The sequence below is a fragment of the Micropterus dolomieu genome, linkage group LG16 (genome assembly GCF_021292245.1).
Source record: "Micropterus dolomieu isolate WLL.071019.BEF.003 ecotype Adirondacks linkage group LG16, ASM2129224v1, whole genome shotgun sequence".
Taxonomy (NCBI): Eukaryota; Metazoa; Chordata; class Actinopteri; order Centrarchiformes; family Centrarchidae; genus Micropterus; species Micropterus dolomieu.
This window is the reverse complement of record NC_060165.1, coordinates 5,668,663-5,684,310: the sequence shown is the minus strand read 5'-3', so window position 1 is coordinate 5,684,310 and position 15,648 is coordinate 5,668,663. Positions and strand designations below refer to the sequence as shown.

Genomic DNA, 15,648 nt, shown 5'->3' with positions numbered 1-15,648 from the left:
CTCATAAACTGTGGGCGCTGGTCAGTTCGTGTGTCTGTGTGTGCGTTAAAGGGTACACCGGTTCGATCCCGTGTGAATGCTTGTGGGTGGATGTGTGAGAAGACTCCGTTCTAAATTTTGTGTGCATTGTGGATAACGCAAAAAGGTTGTGTGTGTGAATGTAATGAAGACAGATAGATAGATATAAAAGGAAGAAAAAGGAATAGCCTAGGAGTAACGGGAAGTGAGGTTTCATAACTTTGCAAAGATTAAGAATATGGGCCCTCCTATATAAGCTGTGTTCGATGTACAGAGAGACAGAGTGGTCATCGGGCTGGGTCACTCTCCAAGCTGCTGCAGAGCTTGTAATTGATGCTGAATTCTTTGATGTAATAAACTTTTATAATCAAGAACAGTGTCAAGCGGATTTCTTCTCAACACATCATCGCAGCATTATCGTTCGGACACCACACTTTAATATGTTAATTAGATAGTCGCTAACTGTGGCTGTCTTGCTGGACAGGTAGACAGAGGGTTTAACATAGCATTGTCATAGCTGCCTGCTGTGTCTGGAAATACAAAACAGTAAAGTTGAGATCCGAAAGACCAAAACAATGAGCTGAAAGACTTTAAAATGCTCCACTGGATCGACACTATGAGTGATACCTGTATATGACCTGATACCACTGTTATTTGAAAAATTGTTCATATAAAAATATTGATTAAAGCACTTAAATATATTCACAATGAGTAAATATTCATCACCACAAATGAATGCTTTTCATAGCTTTACTTTTACTATATTGAATTAATTCTACTGAAGACAGGACAGAACTAGAAAGCTTTGTGCAACCAATGAACTTAGACAGTGGAAGTCTGACGCTTTGATAGCTAGGGTCAAAGTCCATTTTAGCATTAAAAGCCAAAACAGGCTCAGAGAACTTGGTCAAGTAATCAATCACCCTATCACAAACTTTTTGCCTTGTAAAAGCAAAATTAGAAAAGGCGGAATGAAGAAAGTACAAGCAGGTATAGAGAGAGTATAACAGATCATGTGTGAAAGAAAGTCAAAGAGGGAAGACCCACACATAAAGAAAGAATTAGAAAATGACAGCTCAGTAACTTTTATCTCCTTAATAAGGCTTAACCTTAAAAAACCTTGAAAACTAGGAAACTCTCCATGGGAACACACATCTAAGTGGGTCTATTTGTCATCCAGACTGTGTCTTTAGGGAGTGAGAAATTATTCAAAACAGCTTAAACAAACTCTATTTAAATAAATTTGTATCTCTTCTTTTCAGTTTCAGACTTCAGGAGAGGTGGGTGGCTGTCTTAGAGGTCTGCTGCTGAATTTTTGTTTGTGAGATGAAAGGTGACTCAGCTAAAAAAAATTCTGCTGAGCTGCAGTACCGGAGACGGAGATGGAGATTGGGGAAGCGTCTCGGCTCTTAATCAGCGGTTGATGCTTTGGAACATTGGAGCCTATGGATGCAGCTAATAGAAACGCCATAAATTTCATACTAGCGACAAATCAGTGCTCAGTGGTACTTTCGCTACGCTGGAGTTTATCTACCAGAACAGGAGCTAGAGTGGCCAGAGAGGGTGGGCTGAGAAAATATCCCCATGAATCGGAATTTATCGAGAAATGAAGTTGATGACACTGCAGTGGAATTACATATTTTTTCCAAAAGTTGAATAGAGCCTCATGGTTCAATATAGTGTACTGTATACTACTGTAACAGAGAGTGGTAATTAAAAGACTTGAGACAAGAAATGTTCTGAATCTTATATTCGGAGTGTTCATTTTGCACTTCCTACCCGTACATGTATGTAGTGACTATGTGGATCAACAGCAATAGCTTGTTAACACCCCCTCCTCAGCACCCACAGCACTTCAATGCCGGTCTCATTAAAGGGAAAGAGAATTGCTTACTATAAATATTGGCTCTCAGAGGACAGAAACACTACATCTTAGCCTAAATCATGCTGCTGTGCCGAGACAGTGGCCACTCAAACATTGTATGTATCAATCTTTAATGGCCCTATGGTACGTCTGTAACCCAAGCCACAACTGAGGTCACATGGTACTGAAGCTCTGGCAGCATAACAGACGGTTTGTTTCATTAGTTATTTGATATGACGTTGTCCTTTTAATTTTGTGACTAGCTCTACTCACTAGAAATCCTGACATCAGAAATGTATAAAGTATGCTTTCCCAAGACCAACAGTGGGATTTAGCAGCACAAGGACTGTAGTATATGGGGAGACGGCTGGACTGACAACAAAAAGGGAAAACACGCACAAATGCATATTAAAGCAGCATGACTTGATTTTTATTTCTTCTCTTTTTTGGGGCGGTTAACCCTCTCTTTTAATGTACAGTATATGGTATCAGAAATTTTAACTCATCAACTCAATAGTTTTGAATCAGGGCCTCCAGTATTTGGAGCAAGTAGCTAATGAAAATTCATGTGCACAGACGTAAGTAGGCTATGCCTGTTATTTCAGTGTGTCAGATACATAATTAACCAGCATTTCATATCTTATGCTGCTCATCTCATATTCAGGTTTTAGCGAGTGTTTCTGCCTTCAAACTCAACAAAAGGTGATTATAGATTTCAGTTACATTGTTGAGTGTGGGGTTAGGTAGTGTTAGGTAACTTTTGTTCCTTGCAAATGTGTGTGTGTGTATGTGTGTGTGTGTGTGTGTGTGTTGGGGGGGGGGGGGGGATTTAAATGTGATACAGTACTATCAGACCCTACATGTATAAAAACCACTCACCGTTATGCCAAAAAAAGAAATGTAGTTTCTGAGATCTTGTTCCCTTCTAAATGCACAGTTGACAAATCCTCCAATAAAGCTCAAACTGCCTTGGCTGAATTGCTGCTTGCTTGATCTGACAAAAGACGTGACAGAGTTGCAACATGGGAAGCGTAGGATCCAGGGTTTTTAAAGCTTGACCTACAGTATACTAGTGACTTAAAGTTGGGATATCTTAGCCTCTGTTGCAACAAATTTGACTATTTTTGTAAAAATCTAACAAGGACCTGTGCAAAACTAAATCACTAGAGCATCCCTTTAGAATGTATTTGCTTTGGCTATCAACTTCTTACCCACAGTAGCCCGCAATACCACAATATAAGCTGCAGGACATGTTAAATTTATAGTTGAAGTAAGACCACTGCCACATCAAAGTGGGTTTTATGAAGAACTACATAATTGTGGGTCTCTACTCAAGTCTGTATTTTATCCATCCATCCATCCATCGTCAACTGCTTATCCTGCGTACAGGGTCGCGGGGGTCTAGAGCCAATCCCATCTTACATCGGGCGAAAGGCGGGGTACACCCTGGACAGGTCGCCAGTCCATCACAAGGCGTCTGTATTTTATCATTTGCTTATCTGACAAATAAATCCCCATAAATTGTTATCTATACCCTTGTAGTTATTGAGACCAAAAAACAACCTTCTTAGTTATAATGTGGTTACTTGCATTACACAAGCCAGCCTGGAGATGAAAGCTCACACTGAGAAGAGAATAAAAGATTGCTGGGGGCAAAGGGAAGAAGAATGGGAGGCACCCATCATGCCCTAGGGTGGACAGGGGTTTGCATGTTCTCCCTCACAGCAAGCAACAGGGATTTTGCACCTGCTAACCTGCTTCTGGTGTCTGGATGGTATGGCCACAGCACACACACATTTACACACACACACACACACACACACACACACACACTTTCTGTGTCTTACAACTGATGCAATATGGAGGTTGAAGAGATGTATGACAATCAAGAGAAGGGTCGACAGCTCGGAGAGACAATGAGAGTGAGTGTGTGTGAAGGTCAAATGCTTGCATGGTCAAAGGGAACTGCATGAAAGAGATAAAGCAGGTAAAGAGGAAACACATGAGAGAGACCACTGCAGCAAAAAAAAAAAATCCACTCTGGAGCACAAGCTGCCTTTGCTTCAAGACAACTTGACAACACTCACCGGGTGAAGGTGGAGAGAGGTAGAGAGGCAGCTTCACCCCTCAGAGGGGAAGAGGAGGGGGGCTGGGGGCTTCCCAGCCGAGCCGCAGCAGACGCCAACGCAGCCAGAAGACTCTTCCCCATGCACACACTCACATGCACACACACAGCGATCACCCCTCCTCCCTCCCCAGCCCCAGCGTTCAAATGACCTCGCTGAGGGAAACGAACCAACACGACGTCCCACGAGGGAAACCAGCATCCCCACTTTTTACTCCTTACTCCTCATCACGGGTCATCCAACATCACTCTACATGTAAACACACACACACGCACACACTCACACAGACGGATCTGTCATGATGTAGATGCTAAGACCAGGCAGCAGGAAAGCTCACAGGAGCTGTCAAAGATCTTCTCTGGAGAAAAAAAAAAACCCACCAGCGTGAGCAGGATGTTTACAGTGAGAGAAAGAGAGAGAGAGTGGGAGAGAGGAGGTGCATGCCGCTCATCGGCATTCTTAATCAGTTGTCCCTGGCAGCCAATCAGAGGTCAAGCTGTTCGGGAAGCAGCCAATCAGAAAAAAGGGCTGGTTGTGTCAGTGTTGCTGTAGCCCACAACAATGATAGTTGGCACTGATGACACTGTCAGTGTCTACTGCTGATGGACACTCAAGGGCACACACACAGACACACACCACTGCAACTGACAATCACATATTAAAGCATAGGTTTGCCTTTTTTCCAGCCAATTCTAAAATGCCTATATGTAATTTAAAATATTTATTGGTCACTATAATTATTCTGTCCATACTGTCCATACTGGCCCAGAAGAGATTCCTCCAGAAATCAATTTCAATATTAGTGATGAGGTACAAAATCTACCAAAAATGCATTCTGTAGTTCAGCAAAAGCTGATATGAGGCTTCAGCAGTCTGTCACACACAAATTCAGTGGCAAAACACAAACTTTGAAATATAGTTCATTTGTCTAACACAGACCTCATATTAACTTCAGCTTCACTGACATGTACCACACTCTACATACTCGTGCTACTGTCGCAGAGCGTCTCCTGACTGGCACTGAAGGTGGGCAGTGGGGTGATTGACAGCGACGCTGGGCAGGACACCGGTTCGAGATGCTCGCTGATGGGTGGGACGGCGGAGGCCTCAGAGTGAACGCAGTCTGGACTGGGGAGATTCTGGCCGCTCGCTGGGAAAGGACTCTTCCAGTGGGAGAACCCGATGGCCACTTGACCCCCGAGGTCAAATCCTGCCAAAGGAGTCAGACCGCAATCAGAGCAAAGAGATATGAGCAGAAATGTATATTAAACTTTTACATGGATTTGTTTATACTGTTTTATGCCACAACAAACTTACTCCAACCTCCCACCATACAACGACTTGTAAGTGTCACAATGGAAGAAGTCATTGAAATTTTTTCTTTCTTTTCTATCATATATGATCATGGAGGATTTTGTTGTTGTCAGGACTCTGTGACCTCTGATCTCTTAACTGGCTCTTTGTAATGCTGACAGTCCAAAGTGTCACAGTAATCTCCTCAGCAATGTTGCCCTCTAGTGGTAGAAGCTGTCAACATCATTAAACCATCAAACATAAACCGTCATCAGGCATTACCCAGCCTCTTATTGAGACTTGCAGTTGCAAGCAAATGTGTTTGCAGACAGGAGAAACAAGTCAGCAACTGTCACTCATGTTACAACTTCTACTAACTAACAATAACGATGTTTTGCATGACAAAATATAGAGAATGATAGGGGGAAAAGCACTCCTAACTGGACCTTCACTGCCACAGTCTAAGTGCAGAAATAGTAGGTCTGATATCACTGATAAGTGAAAGAAACTGTACAATTTATAAAATTAAATATACTTTATAATGTTTCATACAACCAGTCAGTAATAAACACATGGCAGTAGCTTAAAGGACAACAAATTATTATTTGTGTTTTTATTAAATCTCTATTGTATAAGACCCCGATAAGACACTGCCTCTTTTGTTGAAGCCTACAATAAAAAAAAAAGCAGACGGGTGTGTTTTTTTTTATTTTTGCAAGACAACCACTGAATGACATGTCCTTACAGCCTAACTGTGATTTTGCAGTGAGCACCATGTGCAGGAGGAGAAAAAAACCCAATAACTTTTCACATAAAAAAAGCTTTGGTGCATGTGAACATTACACATGTCCTCAATGTACATTCCACATTAAAGAATTATGCAACCCTGCAGGTAAAAATAGGCAGCTTCGTTCACCGTGTGCCACCTTCTTAGATTTCAATTGAATGTGTTAACGTTAAGGGTTCTCAAGGAAGCTTAGAATCGCCCTGCCTAGCCGGAGAACCCCCGCAGTTCTAGAACCACAGTTTTAGACGTGCAAATTTAGTTTAAATGATAGTCGGTGACTGTTGTTGATGTATACCCACAGCCATGAAAAGAGAGGGTTAGGGTTTGTTGGTGGAGGTAATCAATGCAGTGATTCTGATATACATTGTGCTCGACCAAAAATAATTGCGGAAGAATAAACCTATCTCAGCGGATCTCATTGGTGGTTATCATTGCTCATCATGCAGTAACTGCATTATACCATCAAGATTTCATAAATTACAATACAAAAGGGCACATTTTTCATATATGTCAACAGGGTTATCCCCCCTCAGTTCTACCTAACAGTCAGTTAATTTGAGTTTTAATGTTAATATTTTGATAACCCTATGCAGTGGTTTACTTAGAGCCCCCGCAGTTCTAGAAGCAGCAGTTCCAGATCCAAAAGGCCTCCACCGTAGTTTGAGACTTCTTTGATCCTCAACCAATATGGAATGAACAAGTAACATTAAGTTACAGGGGATGATCTGATGATTGATTGAACATGGATAGTAGGGTATCAACTACTGTATCTAAGTAATGCAGTTGGGAAACCCTGATTACAGGTTATTTTTAAATCACTTTGGCACTAATTTCAGAACCTTGATTTCATTTTTCAAACGTCTAGACACAAAACTAAAAACAGTCATTACTTGTAACACAGGCTGTCCAGTGTTCAAAACATTGCATTGTGCATTTATATCTTCAAAGAAACCTTGCACTTGCAGACTCATTGGTTCAAATAAGTAATTTATCATGAAAAACCATAGGAACATTCATTCTCTGCTTCACACTCAGATTGTAATTTTACACAACACAACTCACTTCCTTACACTTACTTTGCCATTCATTAACACACTTGTATCAAAACTGTAAACATTACTATATTTTGCTACACTATTTTGCCATTTCACATGACACGAAAACACTTTCGTAAACTTACGTAAATAGGCCACAGGTAAACATTTGCTTTGGATTGAAATGGAGGCTTAGAATTAGAGGAGGAAGAGGGCAGGATCAACTAGGATGGGGGAGAAGGAGAGGACCAGAAAGAGGAAGAGGAACAGGAGTCAAGAACATAACTGATGAAATCAGAGCGACTGTGGTTGTCCATCATGGGATGAACTTGACGGAGGCTGGGCAATAGATTCCACCAAATCCTAGCCGCTATACTGTTGCAGGTATCATCTGGTTATATTGAAATGAGAAGCAGTAAGTAAGTGCTGTACAGCAATAATAGTGGTTCAGTAATATGCACAATGACAGGGATGTGTCATGGCTGTAAAACCAATCAAATATTAAACAGAATTGCAAGAAAACTAGTATCTGGTGGAACAGCTTGATTGTTCACGCCAGAGACGGAGATCCACATTGTAAATATGCTCATTACAAATAACTACATCACACTCAGACTACATACTGGCAGATAGCACAATATTCCAAAACATCAAGAGAGTCTCTCTGCATTGGGGGAAGCCGCTGTACAGTGTCCCTTTCAAAATAAACTCAATTAATGTAAAACAAGTGAGGAACACACATCCATTCTTTACACATCTGGGCACCTGTTTGTATGTGAGTTTTACTGTACTACATGCATGACAAAACTTTAGTGCAAACTGCTCTGCCCTGTACATAGAAAATGCAAAAGCCACAAGTGGTTTTCAGTTTTACTATCAGTGCGTAGTTGCTGCTACATGTGCTTACTCAAAGATGTTTATGTGTACTGTATTGATGCAAAAACACAATTTTTAAGAGTTTGAAGAGGTTTGCAAGAATTGTTTGCTTTTGCAAGAGATGTATGATGTTTTGGTTTTTTGGTGTAAGGTTTTGTGGTAGAGTTGTAGCCAATAGTTTCAAAAATGTGCTGAAGCAATCAGAAAAAAACTGCAAATATTGTACAACAAAATATACGATACATGTTTCATTTTGTTACTACATATAAATATGTCACTGTAAAAGAACTAGTAGAGAACATAGTACAGGCACAGTGGAACAGTGAACAAAATGTGACACTTATTAAAGAAATACAATACAGTAAAATCACAAAATATGTGTCTTTGAATCAATGCAAAATGATCAGCTACAAAAAACTATAGTAAAACATTGCCTTCAGGGTTCATCACCTGGCTTACTGTTAAAAGCACACAACTGATTACTGTACTTCCATATTTCCATTAACCCTTCCTTGTAGATTTGGCAACACATTGTCATTCACTTCACAATGAATGTTTTCATTAGCCAAACATCTTGGGAAGAATCTTCGGGCATGGGGAATCCAGGCCTGACACTGGTCTGCCGTGATGTCACTGCGTCCACCATCCATGTCCTGAAGAAGGGTGACTTCCACCTCCATTTGCAGAAAAATTCCTCAATCAGGTCACAATTAAAAGATACTGGGGGTGAGTACAGGTTGGTAAAGTGTGGTTTGGCCTGAAACACTGCTTGCACCATTTGAGCATGGTGGAACCTGACATTATCCCACACAATGACACAGGTCACGCCATCAGCACTAGAGTCCTGATTTACCTCATCAAGGATGGTTACAAAGACACCAGCATTACATGATCCATATGGTCTGCGTCTCCCCACACCATCTTTTGATATAGCACACATTGTGATGATGGCCCCAAGTTGTCCAGTACTTGGATGGTTGCCTGCCTCCTAATGAAATTCTACTCCACTCTGTTTGCATTGCTTTCAAAAAGCACATGGTATAGCTGTTTTAGAGGCACCTGGTGCCTTTTCAGCATGTGTGCAATAGTCTGCAAACCTTTGGCTTCCACTGTTGAACATGTCATCATTGTCCAAGTTGTGCTGCTGAATGTCTGTAAGGCGATATATAATTTCTGGCCCGAACTAAATTGACTCTTGTTGGTCAGTCAGAATTTTGCCTCTACATCCCCCATATGGCAGAGGAAAATCACGGTAAGAATACATTTTGTCATCTACTCTGTGGTACACAACGGCAAGCAATTGTGATTTGACAATTGAGAGTAGCCAAATGTTTAGTGTATGCTGAAGACCTACCGGTTCTTGCTGGGAAAGGCTCTGATGATTGAGGCCACGGCCGATCTTCTGAGGTTTGGCTGAATCATTGTAGTTGCTAGTGTTGTAGTCAAGACCAAGACCAGAGTTTATCGAGACAGAGACAAGACCAAGACTTTTAGGGGCTGTGACCAAGTCGAGACCAAGGCCGAGGGAGGGCGAGACCGAGTCAAGACCAAGACCGGTTTCCCACATTATATGACACACAATAAAATGTGGAACGAGATCATAGGTACTTCTCAAATTGATCTAAAAGATCCACATTCCCATTAAAACACCCACATACAAACACTAAGAGCTCCTTTTCCATGCTTACCATCACGGGGAGGGTGGACAGTTGTTAACTATAACAACCCATTTTTAATTAGGGTTATTGGCTGCATTTGAAGAAATATGTTTTACATCCAATCAAAGTTAGAATGTTAACAAATAAATCAGACAATGCAAAACAATATATTGATATTCCCAAAGTTATGGTCTTGACTGGTCTTGAAATAAAATCCCGAGTCCTCCATGTCTGATACCGAATCAAGACCGAGTACAAATGCGGTCGAGTCCGAGACGAGACAAAGACCATCAAAAAGTGGTCTTAAGACCGGTCTCGAGACCCAGACCAGTCTAGTACTACAACACTAGTAGCTGCCTCAGTCATTGTCATGCCATGATTTTTGACATGGTCTACAACTATCGCTCGGATACAATTGGACACTCTTTGATGTTGCTGCCGCTGTCTTGGTCTGTGGCTTATCCTCCATCACGTTTCCCCACACCTCTCAAACAAAGCTCACGAATCCCACTGAGGTCATATGCAGTAAAAAATCTCACGCCTTAGGGTAGTGATTTTAAAGTTTTGTATCTGAACATATCAGGCAAATGAAACAACAATACATACATGTATAGTTAGCAAATGTTCCAGTGATGATCAATTAGAATCAATGAGCATAGTGATAGTAAACAGTATTTTAACAATAGAGAAGAAAATCTTATCTAAAATTATGCATGTACTTTATATGAAGACAATGCATTTCCATGTGAAACACATCTATCTACATGTTTTTCTTGTACTCAGTCAATGTCAGATGTACTTATAGAAATACATATGGAATTATATTATATGGAAAAAGTCTTTTTTGATTATATGAGAGGTGAAAAATTACCACGTACTTGTGTGAATAGTACCATAGCAACAAAAAACCTGTAACGTCTATTTTTGAAAACATTTTTACTTTACAGCATTTTTTCCACACCTGGCTAAAAATCTTGCACAGTACTGTATGTTATATTCTGTAAGTTCCCTTTATGTCTGTGCTTCTGCTTTGCATGTTTCAATTGGTGTCTGGTAATGCAGCATACTGCTGCCTTATTTAGTCCATCTTTCTATTATAATGTCACTTGTTTCATTGTGTTGTCTGTCTTGTATTCTAAGCCTGTATTGTATTTTCTCTTGTTTTAAATGGTACCTGGTGGTGTATCATAATGGTGCCCTGAATTATGTTTTTTTAACATTAATATTCTCTTTTCTTATTATTGTTCTGCTTATATTCTGTTTTTAAAGTGACTTTGTAACAGCGACTACGGCTGAAAAACAGCCTCTTGGCAAAATTTGGCACACTTACAGCAATATGTATTAATGTGCACTGTCTCTGTTAAATAAACCAATAAATACAATTGAATTTATAATAAAATGATTCATGAATAGTCAGTTTCAGGTGGAGGTTTGGTGGACGGTGTGGTTGTGCTCAGATATTATGGGGAGCAGTTATAAGATGATAGGCCTTGAAGAAGAAGAGCAGCTTTCTCTCTGCAGCTCTCTCTGCTTCATGAGGACCCGCAGACTGCTGAACCAGCTCGGCTCACCTCCGGCCTTCGATTTTGTCTTCTGCAGGCTTCTCTCTCAGTTTCACAAGGCCTCTGAGACTGGTGACCCAGCTCGGCTCAGCAATGGGCTGGCAGGTGTCTGAGCTCAGTGTCTCTGGCAGGTTGACGGGCCAAACACAACTGTAAATTTTGTGTTTCTTCTTCCAAACACAGGTTAAAGTAGCACTGTGGATTTTTCACCTCAAACTATTTTCTTTTAGTCTCTCGATGATAGCAGTCCTTCAAGGCTCTAAGGCAGCTAAGCAGCCCCAAACCATTATTCCCCCTCCACCATACTTCACAGTTGGGATGACGTTTTGATGCCTCTTTATTTATATTATATTATTCATTTAGCATTCTGCGCTGTGCTCGTGCATTCATCTTTGCAGGATGGCCTCTCCTAGGGAGAGAAGCAACAGTGCTGAACTTACTCCAATTCTAGATTTTATTTTATTATAGAAATTATTCACGAGAATAGCAAAATTAAAATTGATGTGTTTTTTATAGGTCAGGGCAATCTCATCTCATTGACTGGATTCCAGGTTGGCTGACTCCTGACTCCAATTAGCTTTTGGAGAAGTCATTAGCCAAGGGGTTCACATACTTTTTCCACCCTGTCAATGTTTACACAGTAGTGTGACTTTGTCTTTGCCTTGGACCGCAAGAAACAGCATTTTGTTCATTGGTACACTCTTTATGTGGATGAATGACAACAAACTGTACATTTCTGTTATATTTTAATAAATTATATAATCATCACAGTATAAAATCAAGTCAATTAAACTTCAGGGATATCAATCTGCCCAGTTAGGAATCATAAGTGATTATAAATTAGGGCTGCAACGATTAGTCGACGTAGCATCAACCTAGCAGCAAGACAGGTATCTGCTCCTTTGTGCAAGGAGAAACAGGAGGAGCACAGCAAAGGCCCTTCAAAATGACCTCCAGTGGGCAACTGGTGTGCATGAGGGCTCGGCATCCTCTAGTGGGATCTGTGCTCACAGCCCAGCACCGTGCAGCTTGATTGGTCTGCCACTGGTTTCCCATTTTCTTCACAGATAAAAGCAGGTTCACACAGAGCGCATGTGACAGGAGTCTGGCGACGCCGTGGTGAACGTTAGGTACACACGGGATAAAATCTTCAGAGCCACTGTCAGACCGTTTTTACTTGATTTTGAATCCAGCCCTCAATCGGTTGGTTGGTTTGTTCTCAATGAATTTTACAATGTACAGTAAAGATTTTTTAACTATTTCCTTCATTGAGATCTGATGTGTGATTTAAGTGTTCCGTTAATTTTTTGAGCAGTGTATTTTAGAACTTTGGACAAACTGAGGCAGTTTTTCCCTGCTTCCAGTCTTTATGCCAAGCTAAGCTAATCACCTCTCGCTCTAGCTCCATACTTAACACACAGACAGGAGAGTGGTATCAACCTTCTCGGTAACTCTCGGCAAGAAAGCATATTTCCCAAACTGTTGAACTGTTTCTTTAATTAATTTAAGCATTATTATACTTATTCAGACTAAAGCATTACGTCCCACACTTTTTCTAACTGCACATAACCTCAAATGGAATATGAAATCTACATCTCTTATACACCTTTCAATGAAATTCAGCTTAACATACATTATTTGGTAACTGTCAATATTTCAGGATCTTGTGGTAAAGTTAAAATTAAGTTTTGTAGGTGGTTTTACATCATACGGTATGTACAAATAATGAGATTTACACGGACAGGTCTTATTTGCTTACATTACCCCTGTTTGAGATATTCATTATCCGAAATACAGCCCAGTGTACTGTGATATTATTCTTCTACTGATTTCCCTACACTGCCGTTTTGTGACACACCGGTGGCAGGTAGGACAAGGGAACACACTCACCCCCCACCTCTTGGTTTCTTGTGAAACACGAAGCCCAGCATATTTCCAAGATACATCAGCAATGAACAAACACAGCCCAATCAATAGCAGAGTAGTAGAATGCCTGGCAGTCTCTGAGCCTCCCAGCTCGGTCCTCACACAGCACATTCAGCTGGAGGATAAAATGTGAGGAGGAGGAACAAGGTAAATCTAAGCTATACATCTCATCTCAGCTATTTTACAGCCTCAGATTCTCTAAAAAGAATAAAGGGGTTTTCACACGATGGAGTGCGACTGCGTTAGACTGGGCGTCCCCGAAAATAATGTTTGTGCTCAAGTCAGCACCTGCAACAAATACAGTACAGAGAATGTCTTTATTTTCCCAGTGGGAAATGTTTCTAGTACAACACCTTTTGCCTATAAAAATCTGACTGCTGCTTGGAAATGGGGATATTCTTTGGTGTGTGAAAGTTTGCAATCAAAACTAGTCAAGGAGTACAGTACATTATAGTAGTAAAACATACTTTAAGGTATCATTTTCATTGCAGGTACTACTCTGTGTGTCCCACTAATTTACCTAAACATCTGTGCATTAAAATAAGTAAAAACAGCACAGTTTGAATTTAACTAACTGAATGTTTTTTTGTTCAATTTACTCTCTTGAACAAGATCCAGGGGAACTAAAGTATCAGACACAGCGACTTTGCTCATTCATTTTCCAAATTAATTAAATTTGTTTAAATTAAAAACACATCCCATAACAGCTAATTCATTTATTGTACAATGCCCACGAGGAGAGATTTCTTCTTCAGTGGTGGACAAATGCCCAAAAACAGTTTATCCAAAGTGACTAACAATTGCTATATCTGTCAGAGGTCGCACACCCTCTGGAGCAATGAGGGGATAAGTGTCTTGATCAGGGACACATTGGTGGACATGTGATAGTGGGGAGTTGAACCTGGGTCTCTCACACTAAAGGCATGTGTCTTATCCACTGTACCATCACCACCCCCCTGTGAATGAAAGTAATCAAATGATTTGCGTCGTGGTGAACACCAGAAAGACTTTGAGGACTTTCAGAAATGGCAAACAGAACTAAGAAACAACACTAAACAATACCAGAGTGATTTTTGAACTCAATTACTGATGTTTTGTATAGGAACATGGTCTAGGAACACACTTCAAAACAACCAGTAAAACTGTGGCTTTTGCTTTTTAAACAGAAAGAACTGCATTGAGCCAATAATCCTCAACATCCTATGAAAGTCACCTGAAATGGAGGGAGGGGCGGAGGTGGTAATCCACACCTGGCATGTATCCGAACGACCTCCAAAACTCACGGTGCACGAAGCCTTTTTGGACATAGTGTGTTCTAAGCAATATCTATGTCGCAGTCATCAGAAAAAAAGTGCCCGCGTGGCTCTCTGAGGAGAGTGAGACCCAGATATGTACTTCCACTTCCTGACACCCTCAGAGGTAAGAAAACAAATGCAGGTGCAGGTATCTGGGCCACAAGCTGCACTACGCAATGACCAGTTTGAGATGAGTGTCTACAGTGAACATAGAAAGACTTGTGGTGGAAGTCCTTTAGGTTGATGAAGTGCTGGTGTGGTGGGGAAAGAACTTTAGAGTGTTGAATATTTCCACGGTGTTTATACATGCAGTAAAATGTGAATCTTATCAATGAGTATATATAAATGTTCTTTAAACAATGCCATATTTAGCTATTTGAGTTGCACTGATATACTTCATTACATTGATGCACTCCAACTTTGTCATATAAATTAGTCCAGCAGTCTAGTCACAGAGAGGGATAAGACACGATCAATCTTACAAATGGGGATAAAGGACATTTATCACACATTTGGACAGTCTCTTCTTAAAGGCATTGTACTTGTTTGTTCACATGAAAAATGACAGAAGCAGTTGTGTGAAGAATGAAAAAAGATGGTTTAGCCAAGATGCTTTGGAAACCAAGATGCTTAAGGTGGTAGTAAAACTGACAATCAACTTCTGTTCTATACGCAATCTGAACTGATATCCAAAGCGACTTACAATTGCTGTACATGTCAGAGGTCGCACTTCTCTGGAGCAATTAGGGGTTAAGTGTCTTGCTCAGGGACAGAATGGTGGATGGGTCACAGTGGGGGATTGAACCCGGGTCTCTCACATCAAAGGCATGTGTCTTATCCCTTCGATATTCAGTTCAGTTATATTACAGACAAAAAATGATCTAAATAGAGTTCTCGGTTCTGTGAATGTGTATAGCAGTGATCAGTCAATGCTGTAGAATTTTCAGCATGTTACATTTTAGGGTTGGGCCAATGTATAATTTTTTCAAACCGGTTTGATATTAAGCCAAATACTGGACTGGTATAGCAAATGTTGCCACTAGGTCTTGCATGTGACTCAACCGCTCCTGAGTGTTACATAATGAGAGTCCATGAATGAGTTTTCCACAATACGTGAGGCATCCTCCGGGTCTGAAAAGTGAAGCCAATGAAGAAGTGCCTTAAACCTGCATTCTTTCTAACGACCAGCATGGGGCAACTCCACTGGTT

At 40.7% G+C, this 15,648-nt stretch overlaps 1 protein-coding gene across 1 annotated transcript in view; it reads right to left on the bottom strand.

The window, feature by feature from the left end:
* LOC123985005 (anoctamin-4-like) overlaps positions 1 to 4,108 on the bottom strand; it is a 55,957-nt gene extending 51,849 nt beyond the window's left edge. Inside the window, exon 1 of the mRNA XM_046072323.1 lies at positions 3,970 to 4,108. The gene's annotated coding sequence lies outside the window, so the exon portion shown is untranslated. The remainder of the gene's footprint in view (positions 1 to 3,969) is intronic.
* Between the last annotated feature and the right edge of the window lie 11,540 nt (positions 4,109 to 15,648).